This window comes from Podarcis liolepis (genome assembly GCF_965112155.1).
Source record: "Podarcis liolepis genome assembly, chromosome: 11".
NCBI classification, from domain to species: domain Eukaryota; kingdom Metazoa; phylum Chordata; class Lepidosauria; order Squamata; family Lacertidae; genus Podarcis; species Podarcis liolepis.
Window position 1 is genome coordinate 18,217,966 of NC_139565.1, and position 20,599 is coordinate 18,238,564.

General features: G+C 41.2%; 1 long non-coding RNA gene across 1 annotated transcript; it reads left to right on the top strand.

Moving 5' to 3' along the window:
- The first annotated feature begins 1,097 nt into the window (after nucleotides 1-1,097).
- On the top strand, nucleotides 1,098-17,242 carry LOC310688364. The gene is made up of 3 exons (XR_014516896.1): nucleotides 1,098-1,278; nucleotides 7,984-8,159; nucleotides 17,086-17,242. It is a non-coding gene; the product is annotated as an uncharacterized lncRNA (long non-coding RNA).
- Nucleotides 17,243-20,599: the final 3,357 nt, after the last annotated feature.

Sequence of the window (20,599 nt, forward strand, 5' to 3'; positions counted from 1 at the left end):
AGGGTAGGGAACCTGTAGTCTTCCATGTGTTTCTGCACTATAGTTCCACCATCCATGAACACTGGCCTTTCTGGCTAGGGCTAATAGGAGTTGAGATCCAATAATAGCTGTAGGGTCATGAGCACCCCACTCCTGCTTTAAAGCTTTCCAGAAAAGCAGCCTTTTCTTCCTGAACCACTATAGTCTCTCATGATCATATCAACTTCCTCCTACCTCTTTTGCTTTATGAGTGCTCCCCCTTTCTTTGCCTATTTGTGAAACTGAAGATAATGATCTCACGTGCAGCTTGGATGTGACCCTATGGAAAGGCAGAAGAAGGTGGTTAGGTTCTGTAGCAAAAGCAGGTGGCAAAGGAAAAGATCAAACATGGAGGGCTAGATTCAAGGAACAATTCCTGCTAGGTGGAAGCCCTTGCAAGGACTTCTGCCACACAATAGGGCTTTCCCCCCCTCCCCTCCCCTCACATTCTCCCAAATTGGCTTGGTGGAGTCAGAAGAACCCCCAGAACCACAACTGGGGAGAGGGGCGAGGAAATCATTTCATCAGAAAGCAGAAACGTATGCACTAACAGCAATATCCTTAGTGCTATGCTGAATTCCTACCAAAGACTCATACCTAGGCTTCTTGAAGAACAAGTTGCCTCCTGTTGCCTTGGCCAAGTGTGTACTGGTAAGGAATGTAAGGCTCCTCAAATGATTTTGTTCTGCAAAGGTTTATTGAGAAGAAAACCCTAGCAGTGTTGAAATGCCTATAACATAAAATAAACAACACTCAATGCCTGGACAGTTACCTGTCTCACACATGAAGTATGAGAGCAATTATAAGCTGAGTGTGTGAGGTCCTTTGAGCAGGGCATGGCTGGATCTTTATTTCGAGAATGCAGAAGTTGGCATCTGATCAGAAACCAGTTAAGCAACAAATAGAATTCCTGTTGACCTCCACTGCAGAAGGGTCAAACCAGTGGAAATCACGAGTTTTATAGAGACAGATTTGTTGTCCCGAAATTACAAAGCATGTGACAGGACAAGGAGGTGGAAAGATAGCTGAGTAGGATGGTCCTTTGATTTCTTCCTTTGTCTGTTCTCGGTATCAAATGATTAAAAGATAGGGAGTGCAATTTCAAAGTCTGAACACCAAGTTCTCAGGAAAGTCAATATATTTTCTTGCTGCAGGCTGTTCCAGAGAAAAGCATGGGGAAAGGAAATGAGAAACGGCTGATTGGCTGACAATGAAAGCTCAAGCCTTTGCTCTCTGCTAGCCTGCCCTGGATTCCAAAAGGTAAATAATGTTTTTTTAAAAAACTGGAGGTGGGGGGGAATTGACTTCAGCCAGCTGCTCTGCATCACAATATAGAGGTTGTCTGTGACAGAATTTGTTGGAGTTTACAATTATTTTAACAAAAGGACAGAAACGTGTATATTTATATTGTTTCCATTGGTGCAGAGAATGGACTTTCATTTCCTTTATAAAGAAAGTCAATTGAGCATGACACTAATATATTGTTCCAAGGAAAGTTAACTCAACTAAACAGGAGACTTGGTAGGAAATTTAAAATGAGAAGCAATTTCTGTTATCACTTTTAATGAATGCCATTAAGTGATAACCAAAAAAGAAAGAGATAAAAAAGATTGCTAAGAAAACATTCCTTCTATACCTCTAAATTATCATGACACCACAATCTGCAGCTATAAAGTTAATTTCCTCAATAATTACATTCTGTTTAAGAATGTGAGTGCTTAAAAGACCCAGAAATGGACAAATGGGCTTCTTATAACTATTGCTGAAAACTCAACTATCTCTGCCATTTCCTCCGTTTTACTGTCCATTAAAAAAAAAAGCATAATCAAAGGATCTATAAAAGCATCATGAAAAAAAATATGCCAAGTATATCAGAGCTTCAGCCAAATATCAATGGACAGTATTCTACTTGGAAACCCAAATTCAGTCAACTGGAAGGCACAATTGATTTGCACACACACTCATTCATGCACACACTCCATCACAACTGTGTTTCCCCTAGCCTGACAAACAGCTGTGTGATGGTCTGTGGGGAGCGTGATTAATATATCGATGATGGTGCATGGAGGGTGACCCTCTTCGGCTCCATCATCCCCATTACAATTGTGATATGTCAGGTAGTGAGCTGAGTAGATCGCCTTCTTAGTGTACTCTGAGACATCACAAAGCAGACACTGGAAACAGCTGGGCCAGTACTGGCTAGGCTACAAGTGCCAACACAGAGCACAACTGATAGAGCAGGGACTGTTCGACTGTTTCTCTAGATTCCAAAGTTTCAATTTTGCCTTACAGGCCTAGTGCAGAACTGGCCTCTTAGGGCAAGTCTGATTACAAATGTATATCAGCTTTCCTTAGGAAAAGGAAGTAATCCCCACATTTATTGAGCAGAATGAGGCTTCTAAGAAGTGGGAACTAAGGGCTGGAGCCTATGGTCCTCCAGATGTTATTGGTCTACAGCTGCCAACATCGCTGGCCATTGGCCATGCCGGCTTGGACTGATGGAAGTCAGAGTCCAACAAGGACATTTTAACCATGTGGGAAAAGAAAGTACCACCTGCCTTTTATGACTGTTGATATTCTGCATTTTATTATTGTGGGGTTTTGTGGTGTTTGCTCATTTTGCAATTTTATGGGATGTATTTCCACCTTGCGATCACATGGTGAAGAACAGGCTATACCTGTGTTAAATAAGTATGGAAACCACTGAATTCCCACTCCTGATATACATGCTCTGCCTCCACTCAGATATAATCTAATTAAGCCCCAGGGCGTCCCTACAGAACTGGCTTTTGAGATTCCTAAAGAAGTCAAGGACGTGTTACAGAAAGTGCTGTGAAACCCACTCTAAAGACAACACAGTAAATGTTCTGCCATCATCCATAAACCAATGTATTCAGTCAATTCCAGTGAATTTCCTCCATGGGTTAGAAATACTCTGTTCTAATTAGAGGTGCTGTGTTCCATCCAGCCTCTCGCAACCTGGCCATGCTAGCTGGGTCTGCTAGGGCTTTCATTCCAAAACCTCTGACGAGCATCAGGTTGGGGAAAGTTGGTCTATTTTGATGCATTGTATAATCGTCTCACTAATGACTTAAGTACTTCATTCCTATGATAAAAAAATGAAAGCCTTTATAACAAGAAAGTGTCAGTAGAAGAGAGGCAGGTCTGCTTCTGTTGAAATCAGACACAGAACAATAAACAATGGGTCGTATAGCAGATGATGGGTCCTTGGGCAGATGAAGGGTCCCAGGACTGTAGCAGAAGAGCTGAGAGGGGGGTGGGAGAGAGCAGGCCACAGAAACTGAGTATAAAGCGTATACGGAACATAAAGTGAATTGCTTAATGACACAGAAAATCCTGTCTAATTATCTTCCAGGAAACCTTAATACACTAATGATAAGGGCCAGGCTCAGCACCATCTTTTACATGCTGGCATACTACTGATTCATTGTCTTGAGATTATCGAGCACAGATCATTTGAATATGATTCCTATTCTCCCCCAAATTGAGGTTTTCTACGTGCATAGTACATCTGTTTCATACCAAATTGGTTCTGTGCATAGTGGTTTGGACAGTCGAGGTATTCCTTCCAAGCTAAGCGCTTTGGATTTGTATCCCAAAGTTTGCAAGCTGCTCACAATGCACATTGGGGCTGTCTGTTGCATTCTGCCTGCCAAACTCAAATGAATGCTTATCAGCTTATATGTGGTCTTAAGCAGAGTTTTCTCTGGGAAGAGGCTGATTATTCACTTATCTATTTATCTGTTTGAAATCTCAGCCAATCAATATATAAATAGCAAGATCTGCTGCCTTTTAGATTTTGGTCACTATCCATTTCCTATTCAAGTCGACAGCAGCATGGTATTTTAATGTATTTTATTTATTCGTTGTTTTGATTCATTAACTACTATCATGCCTCTCTATGACAAAATATTAGAACAAAATTGACATAATGTGATCCATTTTGCCGATCCCAGAAACAAGTTTGGCCACACCATTCTGAAATAATTGAAGTTTCAGGACAATTTTGAAGAGGCTGCAATGGGATACAGTGGAACACAGCCTAGAAGTGACTAGGACTAGATCTGATTTTTCCAGAAAAGCATGCAGTTGGAAAATCAGAAAGGATTGGTAAAAGGCTCTCCAAGCCACTGCTGTCACTTGCACATTCATAGGCAGGGATGGGTCCAAGAATACCCAGAAGGTTGACACTGGTTTCTTCAGTAGATGTGTACACTAGCTAAAACCACTTTCAAAATGTAGTAAAAGAAAAAAAGGTGAAGGACCTCTGGACGGTTAAGTCCAGTCAAAGGTGACTATGGGGTTGCAGTGCTCATTTCACTTTCAGGCCAAGGAAGCTGGTGTTTGTCCACACTTTCCAGGTCATGTGGCCAGCATGACTAAACCGCTTCTGGCACAACGGGACACTATGATGGAAGCCAGAGTGCACGGAAACACCGTTGACCAGCTGTACCTATTTATCTACTTGCACTGGCGTGCTTTCGAACTGCTAGGTTGGCAGAAGCTGGGACAGAGCAATGGGAGCTCACTCCGTTGCAGGGATTCAAACCACTGACCTTCCGATTAGCAAGCCCAAGAGGCTCAGTGGTTTAGACCACAGCACCACTTGTGTCCCTATTCTCAAAATGTACCACCACCACACAACATCGCTTCCATCACCCTCATGAATTCACAGAACATCTAAGTTTAGAATCTTCTCTGCATCCCCAGAAGATGGAAATGAGAAATAGCATATTAATGGCCTTAAAAAATGACCCTGGACTGTAACTTTTCTCTTTTATTTGAAGGTGTAAGTACTGATGGGCAAACTCTCTTGACTCAATTCAGAATAAGCTCAGTACATGCAAGCTTTTATTTGGATATAGCTTTGATGCTCTCCCTAAGTTCTACCTAGGTTTGTAATGTTGCTGCATCAGCATATATATATCCCCATGAGCATTGCAGTTCTGCCACACATGAAAAGAAAGTTGTAGTTCATCTCCGTTTGCCCTGCACTTACCTCTCACACCAACCATAACAGAGAGCCAATGAACTGCTGCCCCCAAGCATATAGGGTTTTGGATCTGGGTGGAGAACAGCCGGGGGGGGGGGTGTTTCCAAAGAAGAAACAATCAAGAGAATTGATCCAGAGAAGATACTCGCCAGATATAAGGCTACATGGTTAGATGGTCTGGCAGGCAATGTCATTTTTAGCATTCCATGATAATTCAAAGACATGGTAGCATATTTAATGCACATCTGGTTTGGCCCACACCTTGTTGGCTGAATTACCCACCCCATGTTGGACCACTGATAGCCATTTGGTATGTTATTTAGAAATAGGTTAGCTCTGTTATCTCAGCCACCACCCTAACAATTTCTGTTGAAGCCACCCAACGCTGACCTTGAGGCAGGGCATTTACACAGTCCATCTCTATTTTTCATTCACGTTCCCAGGAAAGCTTTATGAGCATGCAGTTCAATGGCACTTTGCTGAGTGAGCTTCTAATTCTATTAAGTGCCCCACATGGACCGCTCATATTGACTCATTAATAAAACCATATCATAACTGAATGTGTAGCAACAACGACCGTCGGCAAAGCATCTTCTTCTATTCCTCAAAATGTCATCAAAACCCTTGTTAGGAAACAAACTCATTTTCAGGCTCAACAGCTATTTACAGTGTTTCAAGCACTGATGATAGCTTGTCTGGCTGGTTTAAAAGAGTTCCTGATATAACAGAACCTGACACTGTTTACTTCAGCCTATTATGCCTGCTGCATTCTCTGAATGCTTCAGTGGAACAGAAAAATCGAAAGAGGGCTATTCTTTGTAATGCCAGCTGCTTTTTTTTTGTTTTTAAGGAAATCAATTGTTGCTAGAGCTCAAAATGTTCTCCGCAGATCCAGAGTGACCTACTGCTTTTGATGCCGATGATAAAAGAATGTTATCTGCATTTTCGCAGTTGCAAAACATCTTAAAGAATGCTGAAAATCCTAGGCTGGTTTCATTTTAGCTTGTATTCCGTCTGGTATCCGCTAGTACTGACGTTGTCACTAAATGGAACAAGTTCCATGGGCAAATATGTGGCGTGGGGGAGGGGAGAGGCAAAACAAAAGATTTCTTTGTGCGTGTGCAACATATTGCTTCATTATAAATTGGCAGGGCCCTTTTATGACTGAAATAATTAGTTGTGTTTAGTATTTATAGCTGGTTATCATGATGCTTTCTGTACTGCTAATTAATTTTATGGCCAGCATGCTTCAAATGCAATTAGTTAGGTATGGCAATGATCATAATATTTTACATATTCAGGGCAACATTTTGCCCATGTACTGTGAAACTTGCTGGTAAACTGCATGTCAGATTCACTTAACGTCTTATTCTTACCGTGAATGCTCGCATAGAGCAGTGTGCAGACTAACAATGTAATCTAGGTGATTGCAGTTGTTGACTATTTTAAATGATAAAAAGGATCCAGAAAGCAGGCCCTGAGAGCAAGGGTCATAGCACCCATATATATTTTTTAAACTGCAGGGCAATACCTGCATATCTCTGGGCTGCAAACATGATATCTATGCTGTATTATATGGAACAATGTAGGATATTTATCAAACAGTTGATAAATACTTGCATTTTACCATGGACCTAACTGGACATCACACACAAATATATGTAAGGAAAGCTCAATACCATTTTACTATGATTATGCTTTTTGAAAGAAAAGAAAAGAAAAGAAAAGAAAAGAAAAGAAAAGAAAAGAAAAGAAAAGAAAAGAAGATTTGAGAGTGGGTTAATCTGAGTAGAGCAGCAGTCAGGAACGCTCTTCCCTTCTTGTCATTTATCCATCCCATCATGGATATGGTCCTGTTCTCTCTGTCTGCTTTGAAGGTGGATAACTTCCTGGTAAGAAGGGCTGGGGTTCAACCTCTCTATAGGATTTCTGTCATGGTGGCATGTCCAGTGGTTGAAGGGGCTGACTTGTTCTGCAAGTGACCCCATCTGTCAGCCCGGACACTGAGGTCCAGCTCCAAGGGCCTTCTGGCAGTTCCCTCACTGCAAGAAGTGAAGTTACAGGGAACCAGGCAGGGGCCTTCTCCGTAGTGGCGCCCACCCTGTGAAATGCCCTCTCATCAGATGTCAAGGAAATAAACAAGTGTCTGACTTTTAGAAGACATCTGAAGACAGCCCTGTTTAGGGAAGCTTTTAATGTTTGATGTTTTTAATATTTTGCATTTTTAATATTTTGTTGGAAGCTGCCCAGAGTGCTGGGGAAACCCAGCCAGATGGGCGGGATATAAATTCTTCTTCTTCTTCTTCCTCTTCTTCTTCTTCTTCTTCTTCTTCTTCTTCTTCTTCTTCTTCTTCTTCTTCTTCTTCTTCTTCTTTCCAGTTGCTGCAGGCACCTTTTGCTAGTCTGCTGGCCTCCCTTGTAATTCTGACCCTCCTCCTTTACATTCCACCTATTGCTTTCCGACTCTATGGGAGACTTTGTTGTGTCAGGCAGAAGTGGCTAGCCAGGTGGGGTGGAACTGTTATGATAGCTTCCTTGCAGGTGGGTTGCTAATGCTTACCAAGAGGGAGAGGTGAAGGTGGCGGGGAGGCTGGTGCGGTGTAAACATGCCAGCAGAAGCACCGGATTGGCCTGGCTTCTGCTCTTTTTGTACCACATCAACCTCTCTGTCACCTTGTCCCCCCCTCTGATGTAGATATTAATACTGTGCAGTTTGAAGTGACTGGAAGCATAAGAACTGGCTCCTTTTGGGAAGAATTCATTGTGCAGGCCCATAAGAATATTATTCAAACTTTGACTTGCAGAACTTTTGTTAAAAAACAGAACACAAGCATTAAAGATACATCCCAAAATACAATGTCTTGTGCTGTTCAGCACAGTCTCTGCATCTTAGAAAATATGAAATAATCCAAACAGACCTCAAAGCAAAGATCTCTCTCTCTCTTTAACAGCATCCATTTTCCTGAAGCTATTTTCCTCACGAGCTTCATTTACATCTTCACTCCATGGAGTTTGGGGAACAAAAGACTAAAGGCAGCTCCCTTTCAAAATGGAAATTTGCAACTCAATGCCTCCATCGCATGATGAAAGGTTCACTCTAAGCACACAGTAGAACAACAATCAACAGGTGAGCATTAACTACCGGTAGTTACAACTCAGAGAGAGCTCTTGCTTTTAATATGGTCTCATGGAAACACCCCATGTTAAACCATTTCTCCAGGGCACATTTAGTTATTATCCATTTTTAAACCTTCATTAATACACAGACACTTTCCATTTCTGTGTCAATTAAATCTATTATACTTAACACCCTCTTCCTCCTAGTAAGCAACAACCAGGCAGATCCTTCCCACCTGACAAGTGGCTTCTCATGACAAAATAGTGACTGATCCAAGCCTCGCACATGTGTTATGGCCACTTCAAATTCCTCTGCGCACTTCATGAACATTAGCACTTCATGAACATTAGATTTGTGTGTTTTGGCATTAGTACGTTTATTTACTTTCTTAACGCTGCTTGAAGAATATGCCTTGTTCAGTATTATTTTGGTGACTTGGTATCCGGTGGTTCAATATTTTGGTAGTTCCAGGAATGTGCAGGATTAGCCCCGCTCCTGAATGACATCATCTGCATCAACTGTGCTTTCATTCCCACATTGGAAACTTTTGCACAATGAACCAGCTCCCTCAACCAATTGTGAGTCAAGTTCTGTTGCAATGCAGAGCATTATGTCATCTGAGGGAATAGCAAACTCTGCACCTTTGTGTCTTCTGCAGTGAACAGCTGAAGAGGACTCTAATCAGCTCCAGTTGTGCCACCAAAAACAATATATGTGTGAATGAAAGATTTAGCACATCTTCACCCACATCGACTGATTGACTGATCACTGAGGAAATGGTACCAAATCCCAACAAGAATTTGGGATTTCCATGGCATTCCAAGAATTTGATATATCCCTTCTAACTCTACAGTTCTACGAGTCTATGATAAAAAAATGTGGCAGGCGAGTGGAAATCCGGCAAAAGTGGTTCGAGTTGCAATTAACACAGATCACCTTGTTGTTCCGTTGTCCTTCATGATGTGTTTCCCGATCAAAATTTCCACTTATCACTTGATTACAAGACATTTCTAGCCTTGCCTAATAATACAAAGAACGGAATAGTAGGAAGCCTTAAGGTAGGAAACTCTATCACCCCCGGCAATTACTGTGTCTTACTGGTAACTTGCAGCCTTATCCTGCAAAATGCCATCACTGGAACAAAGCCTGTCAGAGACCAGACTGGATACATTAAAAAGCTTTGATTAACGTGTCCCTAGGGTGTGTGCTGAGGAAACTTTCCCTCCCTTTTTTACACCAAAAGGCAGCCTATTGCAAGCGCTTCTCTGAATTCCTCTCCATAAATACTCTCGTGTTTTAATCCGGCTTGCTGTTTAAATTTAAAAAAGGAAAAGGAAGACGCAGTGACTTTGTGTGACCTAAATATGAGCCACTTTTGATTCATTGTGTGATTTATCAACTGCATGCAGATTGAGTGTTCAGAGAAGCAACAATTAACCTTACTGCGTGTTAGCTAATATTAATTATATATCTCCGGCGCTTTCCTGTACAAGCGTTCAGGTGCCCCAAGAAAAGAGGTCATTCTTAATGTGCTCGTTTTGGCAGATGAGAAGCTTTGTACTTGCCCTCTTCTTGAAAACAAATTTGTTTGTGTTTGGCAAGCATAACATTGGCCGTATTGGCTTTCCTTAGCGGTTGCTGACACTGATGTGAAAATACATATTGCAGTCCTTTTAAGTAGAAATCGCAAAAGCTTCCTCTCACCAGGCCAGGCTTCAGATTTCAAAAGGGCAAGAAGTTGTCCTGAACTCACCCAATTATTTTTCCGTCAAACGCTGGGGAAAATAACATGTATCTATTGTGCCTGAGATTATCCTCTTCTCCCCCCCCCCTTCCCTTTACGTTAGCCCTCTAAGACAAAATACTGAACGGTCTGGTATCAGGGCCAGCAGGGAATACATTAGAAACACAAAATGGATTTCCTTATGCTCCATTAAAGTAGGTATTTAGAAATACCTGCAGGTATCAAGAGGCACTTACTAGAAGTCAGGTTATTGTGTTGTGCAATAATTTTCCATAAAAAAAGAAAAGAAAAGGGAGCTACAGAACGGATCTGCGTGTGGGAAATGGAATTGTCATTCCTTTGAATCCACAGCGATGCTCACTTATCAGTTTTTATTATTTGATACATGTTACTAACAAATGGCCTTGCCTGCAGGACAGATTGCCTTCACTGAGAGCTGCATTACATATTACATATTTGCATACAAGGCTCTCTTCTGCAAAGCTGGGAAAGGGCCCTGCAAAGGGGGAAAGCACACATCATCTTATAAGCAGATGACAGATTTGTGCTTATTTTGCTATGAAGACTGGAGCTAGACTGAAGCCACTTGCACCCAAAAGCTTCCTGACCCGATTACTTGTGTTATATATTATATTTGATGAATGACACTTTTTGCTTGGGCAGAGATGACCACTGTGCCTTTTCTCAGCTGGTCCTGGGGAAAATCTAACAAAGAATTATCTAAAGCAGGCTTCCTCAACCTCTGCCCTCCAGATGTTTTTGGCCTACAACTCCCATGATCCCTAGCTAGCAGGACCAGAATACAGCCATTGCCGGAGAGCGCTGACTTTTTCCTGTGGACAATTGGACTCTAAACAAGTACCCGTGAGTAGAACGGAAAATTGGATTAAGAAACATTTTAATTTGGCACTGAAGCAGGAAGGTTCTAAACAGGAAGTCCGCCTCCCATTTTTGTAAATAGATTGAAGCAAAAACTTTACAAGCTAAAGTCTGGAACATCGTATATAAAGGTCTAAATCTCCTTCAGTTATTACCACCAAAACCCATCTTGGAAGCAGGAGAAAAGGGGGGGGGGGATTTTTGATTGTTCAAGCCTGCAGGAGAGAGAGTAAAGAAAGATAAATTCCCACCGTCTCAAACCTGGGAACGGGGTGTCAGAGACAGAAATTTATGGAGAAGTTCATTGACTGTAAATGGAACGTCTTTTGACAGATAGTTAAAAAAGAGAAACAAATTGATTCTAATGTTGCCTTTTGCATTCAAAAGAAACAAAATATTTGAAAAATGAAAGTAATTTTCTTTTGTTGGTTCTGCTTTCAAAAGATGGATACAAATAGAAACTGTCTCCTCTAGAGGGAGCTTGTTAAATTGTTGCTAGAGTCAATCTGGGGATTTCACAGCTGTGGAGATTAGGATCGTGAGACCAGACTCTGACCTTGAATAAAAATGTGTTTAGAAGAAGTTTTGGTGCTTGCTTTTTGCAAGACAAGCGCTTTCCTGGAGCAGATGCATGAGCAGATGGATTTGATGACTGTTGCAGTCAAAAACTTTGGACAAACGGCGAATACCCATATAGAAACCATTCAGGAACCAACCCATGAACCTGTTTTGACAGGGCAAGTGCAAGTGCAGAAGATAATGGAGGAGGCTGCTGTTGAACCTCAAGTAACACAAATGGAGAGACTCGAGGCCTTGCAGGAGCATAAGCCGCTGTTCTTGAAGTTTGAATCAGGAGTGGACCAGGGGGGGTCTGGAGTTGTGAGGGCTCTTAATTTTGGAGGGACTTTGAAACATGCTTTTAAATACTTTCTGGATTACAGTGTTGACTGTGGGGAATGGGACTGTGGGGAATGGGCTGATCTGCTGAGGGGAGATGGAGATATTTTTGGATTGGAGTCCCCCCGAGGCCTACCCCCCAATGAGAAAGGAAAGAAATTAAGAAAAAGATCAACAAAAGACAAAGTAAAGTGCAGGTATAAACAAGAAGAAGATCTGCAGAAGGGAGATGGAAAAGACTTAAGAGCCTCGGACATAAGATCACCAGGTTGATGGACTAGATGGAATGGACAAGAAGGACTGACAAAACCCGAGACCAGGAAGAAGAGACGTTGGATGAAGATTGGAAGAAAGTTTTAAAAAATTTATTTTGAGAATTAGTGTAAAATTAACAAGTATTAGGAAAAATGTTGGAATGAAACTATTTGGCTTTAGTAGAAATGATATAAGGAGTCATGTACAAATAAGTATTAAGTTTTAAGTTTTAAGGTTTTTTTATGGTAAGATAAGGTTAAAATAAATTAAGGTAAATTGAATGACAGAATATAGTGAAAGATGGAAAGGATTTGCTGAGATAATTAATAGGTAAGACCATTAAGATAAATTATATAACAAAAATTGAGAAAGATGGAAAGAATTTGCTGAAACAATTAATTAAATTAGAATACAAAAAGGGGTGTGTGAGGAGGTCAATGAAACAAGTAAACGAAAGATAAAGATATGGAACATTGGATGTGTGTTTTAATGTTTTGTTTTGTTTTTGCTGTATTGTTGTATTGTTTTTTATGCTTTTTCTTTTATGTATTGTAATGTATGTCTTGTCAAATTTTTTGTTGTTTTCTTTTCTTCTTTTTTCTGTAATTCTTAAACTTCTAATAAATATCATTTTTTTTAAAAAAGAGAGAGAGAAATGCCTATAACCTAAAAATGGGAGAATGAATGGAAGAATGCCAAACTGAAGGGCAATCTTTGTGTGTAAGAAATGTGTTGATTGTGGGATTTGTACATTGCATTCGCTAATAGGAACAGATGGAGAATTTTTGCAGTTTCCTGTTTGGGGGTTTAGACACCATCTACCGGTGAGTGCTGAATGGCAATATTTTCAATCGTCCCACCTGTTCATGGCTGTTGATGGGCCGTCTGCTTTGAGTACCTCAGCATCCCCTAACTGCTGGAAGGAATAACAGAATTTTCCCAGAAAAGCTGAACCTGTGACTATTGTTTATAAATGTTCATTGGAATCCAGTGAAGTAGAAGTTTAAGAGCTTAGAGGGTGAATAGAATAGGGAGTTAGAATGTGTCACACAACCTGAACAATGGAAAATTGCTTTAGAATCCATACAGAATGCTTACCGAGATTTAAAATGGAGATTGATTGAGCAAAAATCGATATGTAATATTATTAATTATTAATTATTGAATTTGTGCACTGCCCTTTTCCCACAGGTCTCAGGGAGACATCACCTTGCCGACAAAGGTCCGTATAGTTAAAGCTATGGTTTTCCCAATAGTGATGTATGGAAGTATGGAAGTGAGAGCTGGAACAAAAAGAAGGCTGATCGCCGAAGAATTGATGCTTTTGAATTATGGTGCTGGAGGAGACTCTTGAGAGTCCCATGGACTGCAAGAAGATCAAACCTCTCCATTCTTAAGGAAATCAGCCCTGAGTGCTCACTGGAAGGACAGGTCGTGAAGCTGAAGCTCCAATACTTTGGCCACCTCATGAGAAGAGAAGACTCCCTGGAAAAGACCCTGATGTTGGGAAAGATGGAGGGCACAAGGAGAAGGGGACGACAGAGGACGAGATGGTTGGACAGTGTCCTCGAAGTTACCAGCATGAGTTTGACCAAACTGTGGGAGGCCGTGGAAGACAGGAGTACCTGGCGTGCTCTGGTCCATGGGGTCACAAAGAGTCGGACATGACTAAACGACTAAACAACAACAAACCACCACCAATAGAGGACCAATGCCACTGGTGTTTTATGACTGTGAGAAAAAGGTTACATATGTGATACCTGAGTGTGAAAAGGAAACAGCGATTTGTGCTGTTTTTGCCTAATGCTACAGGATCCCTCGTTGACTTTGCAGAATGACCACCCACGTGCAGTTGACAAAAGGCTTTCCTATGCAGGGCAATTCGGGTTACAAACACTCTTTCATTGCCTCTATTACCTGCTTTCAGCAGGTATAATGCTTTATTGCCTGATCTCACTCTATTCTTTAGAAGTCTGGCTTTGTGTGAGCCTTTTTTGTTTCAACCCAGATGCCAGTTTCCATTGAAGTATTCTTTTCTTAAACACACGCACACACACACACACCATCATCACCACCACCACCACCACCAAGCTATCTGCAGTACAGCTGATAGAGGAGGGAGCTCATCTTTGTAGTTTTAAAAAGATTGTCTTAAAGGCAGAGGGATTTGTCAAAAGCATTAATGACCCCACTTAGATCTTTTAGACAGTTCGCGATGTAGTTGTTTTTCTTTCAATGGTTCCTTCAGAAAGGCATTCAGAGAAAAAGGCGAAAAGTACACGAGAGACAACGTGGGTTGAAATATATACATCTGCTCAATTATAATTCAAACAAAAACAAGCGAGGAGCTGTCCTTTGTTGAAGCACTGTTGGCCAAGCATCTGGGCTTTGCATTTATACATAATTAAGCTTTAGACAGCTGCAGGTTTTTGCAGTGCAACAGGGCACGGGCTATCATAACACATGGCAAGATGCATATCAATTGGGCTGCTTATAAATTCACACGGAGCGTTTGATTAGAAAAGAGAATGGCATAAAAATGATTTATCATGTCAGTGAATATTTCTATAGGATTGATGGAGGACAATGAAAACAATCTTCTTTCTTCCTAAAGATTTTATATTTTAAGCCCAGAATGTGTTTGTGTGAATAAAAAAACGAACCCATAAAACATTGAAAAACTTCTAGTCAATATGGTAAAAACTGAACTAGCAAAAATTGACTGCCTCCTACCCCAAGCAGCTGCTAAAATATATCTACTGGGCATTAACACCACATGTGGATTGTTGGGTTGAGATTACTAAGGATTCAACAACGATGAAAATATATCACCAGTGCTATTTTTTAGGGCTTGGTTTTTGCCCAGCACTCCATTATTGGATTCTTTTGTCTGTTACAAATAATGATTGGCAGGAAAGCCAATGTCACGGAAAGCTCAGAGGAAACATGGTCCAGGAAGCTAGACAAAAACTTTATTGTCTATAATAGGAGCAGAACAGTAACAAGAAACTGTGGACTAAATCCAGTGCCACCTATTGACTAAAATATATAATTACTCTGCCCACACAGCCAAGAAAAACTGCACAAGGGAATGCCAGCCACTAGCAACACTCTGTTAATCGCAGTTCCAGCTGTGATGATGTAAAAATTTATTACTATCTTGTAAATATCAGTTTGTGTTTTTTAAACATGTATTTCCTCTTTACCTGTATGTAAGCATATATGTTAGATCCATCGGCAACTTGGAGCTCCATTTCCCTGCATACCTCATCACAATATTACAATTTGTACATAATTTCTTCCACATAATCTGAGGAAAGTCTTTAATAAATGTTGCTGCACATGCTCCTGATTTTTGTATGAGATAAAATCACACCACACTATATAAATATCACATATTTTAGCTATTTGGTAAGTCAATTTTTATGCCCTAGGTATTGGCCACAGCAGGTTTTGTTTATTTATTTATTTAAAGTTTTGTTTTCCTTTAGAGTAATTGGGCTTTCAGAATTGTGATATGCAGGCTCCTTGTATTCCCTTCTGGCTATATATTTTATATGATAATGCATACATATAAGGACACATTTTATATGCCATTCATACAATCCTGCTGGATGAAGGATGGAAATGCCTAACTTTCTAAATATATGTGCTGCTATTTTTAAAAGCATGGGTAGTTCTTACAAGTTAGTTGTGGCCCTTGTGGCTATCTTTCATTTTCAGTATCATGAATTCATCATTACATGTAAAAGATGACTGCCGTGATTTTATCTTCATTTTCCTATTTAGCTAACTTTCCTCCCTACTGCCATAGAGGATGATCTCTAATGAAAGGCAAGTAATTAAAAGGATAATCCATACAGCCACAGCAGCACTAGGGTGAAGTTCAGGTTAATTGTACTTGCAGACGAGATAATTAGTTTATCAATTTTGCTATGTTGGTCAAGCTTAATGTCCCATTTGCTTCATCTTGGTTTCTTTTGTCCAAGATTTGCGAAAGTAGGCAGTTGTCAATGCAAAAAAATTAAGTCAGTTTGGTTGATACCCACAGCTTTCAAAAAATTCATTTTTTCATAATTTCTTGAATAAGCAAAACTTTTTCTTTAATTCCTCCTCCTGCTCCTCCTCCTGCTCCTTCTTAGCATTGTGCTTCCTATTTCATTAGCAACATTCGAGTGTTTGGAGTACATGTATTTGGAGTACATAGCTTTATTTCATGGGTAGGCAAACTAAGGCCTGGGGGCCGGATCCGGCCCAATTGCCTTCTAAATCCGGCCTGTGGACGGTCTGGGAATCAGCGTGTTTTTACATGAGTAGAATGTGTGCTTTTATTTAAAATGCATCTTTGGGTTATTTGTGGGGCATAGGAATTTGTTCATTCCCCCCCCCAAATATAGTCTGCCCCCCCACAAGGTCTGAGGGACAGTGGATCGGCCCCCTGCTGAAAAAGTTCCTGACCCCTGCTCTGTATTTCTCACTCTGAACCACTCTATAAAATAAAGCTTCGTGTTCTTCCATTCATTACAATGGAGAATCTAAAAATAGCTATAATCGCCCCCCCCCCATTTTTGGGCCAAAGGGGATGAAATGAACAGGTATAGGTGTCCCTCCAGAGTGGAATAAGCCTGCCAAATTGCAGAGAAATATGTCCATGTGTGGCTTTTTGTGGGGGAAGTACAGGGATTCACTTTCTCCCATAATTCCTGTGATGGGGCGGGAGCTATCTCTTTCTTTAAAATCATTCAAGGCAGCTGATTGGTGTGCATTCTTGGTTCTGCGTTTTTTTAAAAAAACTGTATAACTTTAGAAATAAACAGAAGTTATTTGTACACCAGAGAAAGATGCTGGAAAGCTGTTGCAGAGTTCAAAAACTAACCACAGTTGACTTTGGCACTTGATTTGGGGAAATGGTTTGTTTAAACTGTGGTTTCAAATCCGGAACTACTGCTTGATCCTGGCTTCTCAAGAACTATAGTATTAACAAACCACAGTCTCCCCAGGTTTGAATATCATGCAGCACCGTGGTTAGTTTAAAATCAAAAGTGGAAGATACAAATCTTCATTTGCATGTAAATGAGGAAGAGAGAATAGTGTGGAAAGCTGAAGGCAGATCTTACTTTCACAGAAGGAAGTTATGGTTTATCATTACAACTGTCACAGGTACATCCAGAAGTCAAGGAGGAATTGGTGAAATTGAAGTAAACTCTCCCTGTTTGTGGGGGCAAATGCTTCAAGGGGTAGGAAGAAGAAAATCAAGAAACCTCACAGGAAATGCAACAGCCATATTCTGAAGAGGCAACTCTCGCTCTTGATTTAATACACCAACATCTAAACTAACGATTCAAAGGGATGCTATTGCACTAAAGAATGTGAGAGAGATTGCAACCTAAATAAATACTGAGAACGTTGTTTTTTGGGGGTGTTTGTCCTTCATGACAATTGCCAATTCATTAGTCATAATTTATGCAAGCTGCAAACAGAGATAACAAGCCAATCACTGTTTCCTTCACTATTTTATTTTATTTTTGCTATGGAAATTGATTTGCAAGCCTCATCTCCTTTCACATCAGCCCCCTTGGGTATGTCACTACCAGGGCTTTTTATTATGCTCTGGAACTTGCTGGAACTCAGTTGTGGCACCTGTCAGGTGGGCACCATTGCCATTATAAGAGAGCAAGGGAGGCTTACATGGTGAGTTCCAGCACCTCTTTTCCTAGAAAAATAGAACTGGTCACTACTAATTCAAATAGGGCACTGCCAGGTATCTTGTCGAAGATCACTCAGCAAATCCTTAAGTGGACTTGGGTTCAAATCTAGACCTCCAAGGTCCATCACTTTACTACGTTCGTCACCACCCTGCCTATATAAGCCTCATACCCTTTCTCGAGCAGTTATTCACATGAAAGTTTCACCTTTGATTTACAGAATGATACAATGGGCAGGATTTATACCGGTGTCTACTCACAAGTTGAAATAGAGAAACCGAGCACCTGGGAGCAATCCTACATACCACATCTCTCTCGCTAGTATAAATGTGAATAAATCTGTCGGTATGATGAGCGTCACAGCAGTGACTTAGGGAAGCTGTCCTATGGGGAAAAAAATACATGGAAAATGGTCTTCAGTGTCTTCTCTAGTTCAGCATTTCATATTCCCCATTTGCTCCTTTCAATTACATTTAAGTCTTCCATTTTGTTGCTTAAATGTTTAACTCTAACTCTTAAAAGATGGCAACATGTCCAGATCTTTCGTAATAGAATTGGATAAGGATTTGGATATATGAAATTGAATTTAGATGGCCTTGATTACTCCTTTTGAAGGCAAGGCCCTCTAAATGAGCGATATCATTTCTACAACATTTCCTGCATTTAATTCAGCATGGAGTCAACATATAGGGTTGGGTCCAGACTTCGCCTTCTGCCCATGAAAGGCTTTTTAATCCAGGGAAGAGATTCTGCGGGTGAAGAGAGGGGGGTAACCTTTGTCAAGACCCTCTCCAACCGCAGTCAGTAGTGTCCCATCTTGTAGGGTCCCCCTGTCCAGAGTAGATTTCCAAGGAACTGCAGGGGGAAATAGCAAAAATCCATATTCTCCTTTGGCTGGTGGAAGCTCCCCTCGAGCAGAACCCTCTTCTGGCAGTTCCCTCACTATGAAAAGTGAAGCTACAGGGAACCAGGCAGAGGGCCTTCTTGGTAGTGGCACCCACCTTGATGGTAGCTGCCATCCCATCAGATGTCAAGGAGATAAGTAACTATATAACCTTTAGAAGACATCTGAAGGCAGCCCTGTACAGGGAAGTCTTTTAACGTGAATGGTTTTATTATGCTTTTATATAACGTATTTTTCACTCTATAAGACGCACCAGACCACAAGACACACCTAGTTTTTGGAGGAGGAAAACAAGAAAAAAAATATTCTGAATCTCAGACCCCAAAACAGCAAGAGGGATCGCTGCACAGTGAAAGCAGCAATCCCTCTTGCTGTTCTGGCTTCTGAGATAGCTGCGCAGCCTGCATTCACTCCATAAGATGCACACACATTTCCCCTTACTTTTTAGGAGGGAAAAAGTGAGTTATAGAGCAAAAAATACGGTATGTTGGAAGCTACCTAGAGTGGCTGCGGTAATGCAGTCAGATGCTTGGGATAGAAATAATAAAATTGTTGTTGTTAAGCCTGTGGTGGTGGTATAAAATATTTCGTTATAAACTGCCCTTCAGATAAAATCTCCATGGTATCTAGCAGAATGTATTATAACAATATACAGAGCTAGCATAGCATAATGAATGAATGAGCACCCTGACAGTAGAACAGAGGGAGCCGTCTTATATTAGATCTGGCTGTATGTTCATCTAGCTCAGGGTTGCCTACTTGGACTCACTTTGGCTCTCCAGAGTCTTGGGAAAAGGTCTCACCATCACCTGTCCCCTCTGCCTTTATCATCTGGAGATGCTCAGAACCGAACCTGAGGCTTTCTAGAAGCTCTGCAACATAACCACTCTAGGTAAAGGGACCCCTGACCATTAGGTCCAGTTGTGGCCGACTCTGGGGTTGCGGCGCTCATCTCGCTTTATTGGCGGAGAGAGCCGGCATACAGCTTCCGGGTCACGTGGCCAGAATGACTAAGCCACTTCTGGCGAACCAGAGCAGCGCACGGAAACGCCGTTTACCTTCCCGCTGGAGCGGTACCTATTTATCTACTTGCACTTTGACGTGCTTTAGAACTGCTAGGTGGGCAGGAGCAGGGACCGAGCAATGGGAGCTCACCCCGTCACGGGGATTCAAACCGCCGACCTTCTGATCGGCAAGCCCTAGTCTCTGTGGTTTAACCGCTAAGAACTGAACCTGAGGCTTTCTAGCAGCTCTGCAACATAACCACTCTAGTTTGGAATTAAACTCCATTGCTGCTTAAGGTGGTAAGTGAAAATAAAAAACAAAACATTGTCTCTCAGCTGGCACACTATAATGAATGCAAAAACTTGTCCTGCTAAGCTGAATGTTCTGTCTGTGGTGGCAAATTGGCTCCTGCGTGTTTGATAACGTAAACATGCATTACTGATTGTTATGCTTAAAGAGGAATCACACAATCATTCACTCAGAGCGATTTTCAAGGAACAGAAACTTCAGAGAATGCATGCTCATGAGTGCAGGAAGTCGCAAATAGCAGAATCCAGCATTTATTCGCAACACACACACACACACACACACACCCCACAAAAAACCCCACCACACCCAACTCTTTGCAAGCTGAACTAATATAATGTTCATTAGGAGAGATGAAATGATGCACAGAAAGGCATTAGAAACTATCATACAGATAATACCAAGGTCGCTGGTTTTAATGGCATGATAATGTTTTCATAAAATGTAATCTGCTTTCCTCAGAAATCCAGAGGTAAATGTTCCCATCTCTCAGTTCTTGTTTTTGGAATGGAATCGTTTGAGAAAACTAATAAGCTGAAACAAATGTAGATTCTGATTCATAGCCAGGGCTCAGTCTATTTCATCTAGTACATAAATAGAAATCCCAGGGCACATACAGAGCATGGCATGCAAAGTTGAATTAAAGCTAAGCTTGGCCCCATCTGCAATAAAAGGTAAAAGGTAAAGGACCCCTGACAGTGAAGTCCAGTCACAGACAACTCTGGGATTGTGGCGCTCATCTCGCTTTACAGCT